Source organism: Helianthus annuus, chromosome 12 (genome assembly GCF_002127325.2).
Source record: "Helianthus annuus cultivar XRQ/B chromosome 12, HanXRQr2.0-SUNRISE, whole genome shotgun sequence".
NCBI classification, from domain to species: Eukaryota; Viridiplantae; Streptophyta; class Magnoliopsida; order Asterales; family Asteraceae; genus Helianthus; species Helianthus annuus.
The window spans coordinates 35,783,302-35,792,588 of NC_035444.2; positions in this window are offsets into that span (position 1 = coordinate 35,783,302).

The following is a 9,287-nucleotide window of genomic DNA, read 5'->3' on the forward strand; positions in this document are numbered from 1 at the left end:
AAAAAATATATTTAGGAGCTTTATAATTTTGGGTTTTTCAATCTTGAAAAGAGTCATTTGAAAAGTCTATGGAGTGGTGCATCGAAAAGAAGCAAACTGCAAAAGTAATAAATTATATGAAGCCTTTTATTTTATTTTTAAATATTTAAATATAGATATTAAGTATTTATTTTTTATAGAACGACTCCTTAAATATAGATATTAAGTACTGTAATTATAATACCATAACAATTTAGACCTAGCAAACGGGTCGGGTCGGGTCATGGGTCAAAACGGGTTTGGGTCAATTAAAAAAGGGGTTGTTTTGGTTCGGGTCAAAACGGGTTCGGGTCAAAATGGGTTCGGGTCAGAACGGGTTTAGGGTCAGAACGGGTTTCGGGTCGGGTTGGTTAAATTTTTTTAAAGAGATTGTACATAAAGGGGCAATTTTGTTCGGTTTGAAAAAGGTTCGCGTCGAAACGGTACGCGTTGAAACGGTTCGATTCAAAACGTTACTGGTCTAAACACAGTTTTATTTGTAATAATCTATTATATAATTGGTATTATTTAAAATTAGTAATACCTACGGATTCTTGATAGCCAATCTGCTAGTTAAAGACTCTTGGTGATATGTCGGTGAACACGTGACGTACCAAACTGGCGGTAATCTTTTAGTGACATGCTTGTTGGAGATCCATCGATGAAGACACCATTTGCAAATTGTTGAAACGGTTTGATTTAAAACGATACTGGTCGAAACGGTACGGGTTGAAAGGTTCGCCTCGAAACGGTATGCGTCGAAAGGTTCGCCTCGAAACGGTTCGCGTCAAAACGGTATGAAACTCGTCACGACCCAAAACTCGTCTCGTGCGGAAACTTGTGTCGGCCCAAAACCCGTTGCGATCCAAAACCCGTCCCGTGCATAAACACATGTCGGCCCGAAACCCGACACGAACCGACGCGGTTCTGATCAAAAACCTGCGTCATGCCATTGCACCACCACTGGCATCGCAACACCGCCATCACATAACCACCGCCCATAGCTCCTCCACCACTGTCATTGCACCACCGCCACAGTACCACCGCCATCACATCACCAACTCGTCGTCACTACATAGCTCTGTCGTCGTCGAAACCCTAAAAGTCGTCGCTGTCACCCTAAAATCTGTCGTTCCACTAATCCACCGGATCTGGATTTGTCGAAACTCCTTTTTTCATTGCTGCCCATTATGGTTGTTCGTTCACTGCTGTTATATAACCACCGACAAGTTTTGTGAAGAAGATGAGGATTCAGGTTGTTCTAGATCTGATTTCTTCATTTCTAGATTTCATTTTATGTTGAAATTGTTAGGGTTTTTGAGTGTACGGATTGATCTGCATGTTTTTGTTGATCTGAATTGTTTTGATTCAAATTGATGCTCTTGTTTTTGCTAGTATGTTGTGTTTTTAGAGGATTTTATAAATTGAGTGGGGGTTGTGGTGGTCATGGTGGGTAGGTGGTGGCTGATGGTGGAGGTTGAAAAAGACGGTATGTGTATGTGTTAGAGAGAGATATTTAGTAAGTTTTTTTTATATGTTAATTTTTATGTTTATGTATTTGAGTAAATAATGTAAAATGACTAAAATACCCTCATGTGGGGTTTAGTTGGTCAAATTTAACCATAAAACTAACCGAGTTCGGGCTAAAGCATATAACGTACAAGGGATTGCAAACATCGAGTACGCTTTTGTAATTTTTGAAGACAAAGGGCACACTTTGCAATCTAGTATCAACATAAAGGACGCTTTTTGTAATATTAAAAGTGTATATTATATATAGTATAAGAATCAAATTAAAGTTTTAAATTATAGAAAGGAAATTTGTAGCACATAGGGTATTAAGGTTTGTATAATATAACTTTTACCACCATCAACAACCACCCACCACCACTATCAACAACCACTACCACTATCAGCCGCCACCACCACCATCAACAATCACCACTGTCAGCCGCCACCACCACCACCACCCCACAACCACCACCACCACCACCACCAGTCGCCATGGTGGTGATTGTTGATGGTGGTTGTGGCGGCTGATGGTGGTGGTTGTTGTTGTTGATGTTGATGCATCTCTTGTGGATGCGTCTCGACTCGGTTCGCCTGTGTTACGAAATAAAGACCAAAGCTGATATCCTCCATCGAGTTTCGGTTCAATCATGTTGCCAATCTGCATGTTGCAGATATATCTGTTGCGGCTGATTATATACTGCAAATCTGCATGTTGCAGCTGAGTTCACGAAGAACCAACACCTTGAAATGCACCTGACGAAGAACCTGCATGTGCTCCTGACGAAGAACCTGCATGTTGCATACTGCTGACAAAGAACTGTTATTACTTACACATGACAAAGAATCAGACATCGCGAAGCATATACTTCGCCATGAATGATGAACGACGAAGATCAGAAGTTAGTCACATGGTGGTTCCTCAAAGGCTTACGACGAAGAATCCCTATTCTTCGTCAGCCATGATTCTTCGTCAAGGTTCTTCGCCGCTGCAGTTCCTTCGTCGATCTGCAGCCAACATAAACAGCAGACTGAAGACACAGGAAGATAACACACCAAAGAGCACAAGATAGAGAGAACACACACTGAGAGAGTTTACAGAGAGTATTTGTAAACATTGTACTATAACCGTTTCAAGCATTAATACATTGAATGTTAATCGTTGAGTCTCGTGTTTGTCGTTTACGTGTTCGAACTTGGTTTAACTTACCCGTTTAGATTCCGCACTCTCGGGGTCGTCGGAAAACAGGGAAGAGGTTTAACTCGATCCTCCGGGTGGACCTACAGTTGATGGTGGTGGTGGTGGTGACTGATGGTGGTGGATGGTGGTGGTAGGTGATGGTGATGGAAGTGGTGGCCAATTGTGGTGGTGCTGAAAGTTAGGAGTATTAAAATATAATAATTAGGTTTGTGCCACATAACTAACCACATCAGCCAATAATTAGGTTTGTGCCACGTTAGAAAAAGGATCTATGGGGTCAAATTCGTACAATTTGGGAATGTTAGACGGAATTTTTTAAGTTGAGACTCTTGTAGACCAGTGAGTGAGTGAAAGTTAAGATTATTAAAATCCAAATAATGTTTTGTGGAAAAATTGTCACAAGTTGCAACAACTTTGCCACAATTTTAGATTCTTTAGTCTGTATAATTGTTTCTTATATTGTATGAACAAATAACATGAGTTATCAAATAAAAAGACAATAATGTTTTTGGAAAGAATGTGGCAAGCTGCGACAACTTTGCCACAAATTTTCATATTTTAGTTTTTAAAAATGTTTATTTTTATCGTACTAACAATTAACATTTAAATAGCCTTTGGCCTAGCCGTATCAAAGTGTTAGATAAGACTTTTCCTTCTCATATGAAAGAGGGTTCGAATCCCATTGACAAAAATTAAGCCACTAAAAAATAGTTAATAAAAATTGATAAATAATATAACTAAATTTCGTGGGAAAATCGTTGGAAGTTGCTACAAATTTGCCACTGTTTTATTTTATTTTTTAGTTTTATAAATTGCACTAACTACTAATAAAAGATAATAAATGAAAAAGAAACAAAGTTTTGTGGGAACCTTGTTGGAAACATAGTTAACTTTGCAACGAAATTGCCACAAATACAGGTTGGTGATTATCTTGTCGAAAAATTGTGGGAAAATTTATGGTTTTTAATATTTGTCTAAAATTTGTGGGAAACTTGTCAAAAAGTTGCCACAAATTTGCCACTGTTTTGAATTTTTTGTTTTATAAATTGCACTAACTAATAATAAAAGTTAATAAATGAAAAAAAAAACAAAGTTTTGTGGGAACATTGTTGGAAACATAGTTAACTTTGCGACGAAATTGACACAAATATAGGTTTGGTGACTATCTTGTCAAAAAATTGTGGGGAAATTTATGGTTTTTAATATTTGTCTATAATTTGTGGGAAACTTGTCGCCAAAATTAAGTTGTGGGAAATTTGTCAAAAAGTTTTGTAGCAAAAAAACCATTTTTCTAGTAGTGGATATTTTATGTATAATATATTGATTATACCTAGGAAAAGATGAGAATTAAATAAATCTATATATGATAAAAGTAAAACAGAATGAACAGTAATTTATTATTTAATTTTTAAATTAAAATTATAACACATCATTAATAGATGAACAAATGGTATCGGGTATAGGTATCAGTCTCAAATTTACCAAACTTGTGTATTTTCGGTACCGGTTCTGCACAGCTATTCACCGGTTTTTACCATCAAATACCGGTGCCGTACCAGTACCGACCGGTACCGAACCGTACCATACTAGGTATATTCGGTACCGGTACCCACTTTTGGGGATTTCGGTAACGATATTTTCGGTGCCGATTGGTATCGAGCTCATCAAATCCTGTAGCAACGCAGCAATGCAAATAATTGCCCCGTTTAAATTACTTTTCATACACACAGTAAGTAAACTGTATTTCGTTTGAATGACGTTTTATACACACAACAACTTATTTTGCTTTCTTTTTTGTCTTTTTCTGTAATGAATAAATTGTAGCATGTAAAATTAATTTGGATATTTAGAATATTGATGACCAAATCGTATCAAATCCTGTAAACGAACCGGTATCGTATCGGTACCAAATTTACTATACCAAATCATTTTCGGTACCAATTTAGTACCCACCTTTTGGCGTTTTCAGAATCGTTACTTTCGGTTCGACACCAGTCTAGCACCATACCTGTATTTATTGATTTTTACCTTCAAATACCATACCGTATTGTACCGAGCATTTTCGGTGCCGGTACCTAATTTCGATGATTTTCCGGATCGGTACTTTCGCTGCCGTTACCAGTACCGAGCTCATCCATAGTTTAACGTGTTAGCACCCTAATAACTGAACTGAAAACAACCGAATTTCCAACATGTAGGACGTGTGGGTCCTATTATTGTATATTAGGTTATTTAAAATCGCTTTTTTTTATGACGGGGTAACTATCCTTACCACGTCATTTTATTTATGTTTTGATATTCGATATCTGTTTGCCGTTGCTGACATGCCTTTTGTAGTCATTGGGTTCCACCGCAACGCGCGGCCGGAAAATAACTAGTTATGATAAAAAACAACCAAGATTTCCACTACATCCTCTTAAATAAATACAGTAAACAAAAGGAAATAGTCACTATACAACTTCTTTGAATATGTATGTGTTGGTGCACTTGTGTCTGTACTTTGTCTGTATTCGGTCACGATGTAAACGATGTCCTTGTCAGTCTTGTAAGTTGACCAAGTCAACCGTCCTCCTGGTTTGACTTGGACAACAGTTTGTATGTTGAAAGATGTTTGTCTATGACGAAGGATAGATCGAAGGATAGCTTGAAGGATAGCTCTCGAAGGATAATGTTGATCCTTCGAGGTGATCGAAAGATGAACCTTCGATGGATGATCGATAGATCATCCTTCGAAGTCTATGCTGATCCTTCGATTGACTTGTCATCGATAGATGATCCTTCGGACCATCTATCGGATCCTTCGGACTGGACATCATGGGCTGGGTATAAATACCCATGCAGTGTATGTGTTAGACAGACACTTAGACAGATTCACACAGAGACTTTCGAGAGAGCTTGAGAGCATTCTGTCCAGGAAACACACACACACACTTTGAGAGTTTGCAAGTTAGATTTGTAAACATTGTGCTTGTAACCGAAACCTTCATACGTATTAATACATTGGTGTTAATCGGTGAACCCTTGTGTTGTGTTTATACTTGCTTCATCCCGGTTTGCTTGCTAGCTTGGATTCCGCACTTGCTAGTGGGTTAGTATAACAAGGTTTAGGTTCGTCATCCTCCGACAAGGGACCTACAAGTGGTATCAGAGCTTGGCTCTTTACCTTGTTTAAAGCCGGGTTTGTTCAAGTGTTTGGTGTGTTTGGACACTTGGTTTAGCACCCGTTTTTGTTGGTTTTCTTGCAATTTTAAACTGAAAAACGGTTTCTAAACCTTCGGGAGTGTTTAAGGTTGGGTTGGGTAACTTGAAAATTTGTTTTTAAGTGACTTTGTGTTTTCCGGTCAAATTCCGATCAAGGATTCCGGTGACTGGTTTGGGGATAAGGTTATCCATTTTGGGAAATTTTTCAAAGTTGGTGGGAAAGGTACAGCCTGCACATCCTTTCTGCCGAAAGTTGACTTACCTACCCATCACCTTTCTACCAACCTGTCATATCAGCGTCAGTTGTGTCAGAAGGTCTCGAAAGATATCTTTCGACATCGAAAGATCATCTTTCGACTATCTTTCGATCAAGGAAGGCTCGAAAGATTATTATCCTTCGACCCATCCTTCGAAGTCTGAAACATATCTTTCGATAAAGAGAAACATATCTTTCGATAAAGAGAATCTATTTGAAAGACTGTTATTCGAAAGATAAGGATATATACTCGAAAGATAGGGATCCTTCAATTTGTGAATCCTTCGAGTTCTTGAATCTTTCGAAATCATTGTTCGAGATTCAACAGTAATCTTTCGAGTACTGTTGATCCTTCAAACAAGAGTTGATCTTTCGATTGTGGTCAGTTTATTGTTAACAAGTTTCTGTGATTTCAGATCTTTCGGACCAGGATCCTTCGGGTGTGTTATCTTTCGGATTATTCACTTAGCATTTATTTTGCTTATCAATCATGAATCCGAACTGGTGGAATCCGGCTCCAGATAGTGGTAAATATACAAGTGCTGGTGTCACTCCCTCATGGTGGGGTACACCGGCGCCAGACAGTGGAAAATACACGTCTACAAGTCTATCGCCTTCATGGGCCGAGTCTCCGGTATCGACATCTTCTCAGGGAAATCAGTGGGCGTTAGTCTCGAATCAAACTCCTAGTATCCAAAGTATCTTACTGAGCGAAAGTGAAACAGGAAGTTTGAATCGACCTCCGAAGCTGATGCATTTAAATGAGTATCCGGGTTGGGCTGACAGATTCCGTACATATGTTCTGGGCCAGAATACAGAGCTGTGGATACGTTTCACCACAGATTTTGATCAAGCTATCGAAGTCGCCGCTTCAACAACTGCTAGTTTTGCCGATCTTCCAGAAGATCAAAAGAAAATATATGATCTGGAAAAGAAAGCCTACGCCATTCTCACTCAGGCGTTAAGCAAAGACATCTATCATCAGTTTGTCAGCTTCAAGACTACAAAGAAGCTGTGGGACGGTTTGAAAACCAGAGGAGTAGGGAATGAAGCAACACGTCAATTGCGTCATGATCTGCTCAAGAAAGAATTCGACTGTTTCACGTGCTTAGATAAGGAGTCTTTGGGAGACATGACAAGTCGGTTTTATCATTTGCTTACTGAGCTGAATAATTTTGGTGTGACGACAACTCAAGCAGAAGTGGTGAAAAAGTTTGCTGATGCTTTGCCTCCCCAATGGAGTAGTTTCTTGGAAATCCTGAAGTATAACGGAGTGTTGAAAACTACGAATATCAATGACTTCGTGCAGCTTCTGGAAAACAAGGATCAGGAGGAAACATTAAAGGCGAAGAGAGTTCCATTGCCACAAAATCCAGAAATGTATTGTGGAACTTCCAATACTTCGTCTACAAGAACAGGTCCACATGCTCCTCTGCAAACGGCTTTTGTCACAAGTACCGATATGTATGGCAATCCGGTGCAAGTTCCTGTTAAGCCACCTCCCACCACAGACATGTATGGAAATCCAATACAGCCACCTCCTCCTCCTCCTCCTGCTCAAACACAACGTGCATGTTATGGAGGAACATCATCTGCTGGTCAACAATCAAAACCAAGTACTGTACAGCTCGACACTTCAAGCTTTTCTAAAGTCAGTGTAGAAGTAGCTAAGGAACACATGGAACTGCTTGACACTGTAGTGAGCGCGTGCTGTGGGTTGATAGAAGGTCAGATTGGCAATATTAATCTGACACAAGAAGACTACCGGCAGATTGATAAAGAAGAGATGGACTTGATGGATATCAAGTGGGCCTTTGCAAGTGCTGTGAGAAGAGCAAAGGATTGGATGGAAAGTACTGGAAGAACCAGCTTGGAAAGTAAGAGAGACACCAAGTATGGGTTCGATAAACAAGCTGTTAAGTGCTTCAACTGTGGTGAACGGGGTCACTTTAAAAGGGAGTGCACAAAGCCAGCTCAACACGGGAATCAAAACCCCTTCAGAAATCAAGGCAACCAGCAGAACAGAAACAATGAGCGTACATTGGTGCCTGTCAACAACCAAACCAACCGGGCACTTGCGGTTCAGGTGGATGAAGGTTGTGACTGGTCAATCCAGTTGGGTGGTGATGCTCCCGATGGAACAACATGTTTTGCTCAGATTGTGAAGGAGTTAGTTCACACCAGTGGTGGAGAATCTTCTGCCAATGGTGATGAATCGTCTGAAGATGAAGACTCTTCTGGGTACAGCAGAAGTGTTGATGAAGAGTCATCCAATTCTGGTGATGATCATGTGGGTGAGACATCTAATGTTTCAGATGATGCTGACTTTGATGAGGTTTTGGAGGAAGCTGCAACAGAAACTCAAAGAAGATCTATTCTGGTGGATCAAGCTGCTTATACTTCGTCTTCTCTCCATTCAGCCTTTATGGCTAATGTCGACGGTTCATCAAGTCAGGTATGTGTCGATGAACCCACTGCTATTAACTGTGATGAGTGTGATAGATTGCATTCTAGGTGTGCTGACTTAGAAGGAAACATGTCTGAGTTGCAAGCCAAACATGATGCTTTACAAGCTAGTTTGTTTGACTTGCAAGACAAACATAGTTCCTTGAGTGCTGAGTGGTGTGACTTGCAAAGCAAGCATGAGGCTTTGCAAGAGAAATATGATGTGACATTCATCCACAATCAGAAGTTGACTGTGGATCTCTCAAAATGCACAGAAGCCAACATGTTTTATGAAAACCATGAAAAAGAATTTAAGTCAGTAATTGAGACCTTAAAGAAAGATAAAACTGAACTGACAAAAATGGTTTCAAGAAAACAAACTGATATTAATTTGTATATATCTCGCCTGGAGATTATGCAAAAAGAGATGGCTTGTGTGAAAACAGAAAGCGATGCGATCCAGCTTAAGCTAGACAGTTATTTGAGCTCTAGCTATGTGTTGGATCACATCATTGATGTTCAGAAGGAAAAGAGAGATGTCACATGCATTGGCTACAAAAATTGTCCACCCCCAGTTAGACACAATTATGATGCCATGCCTGATGAAGAGTACAGGGTATTCTTTGAACCTTCTGTGCCTCTAGATGTTAAGGAGTT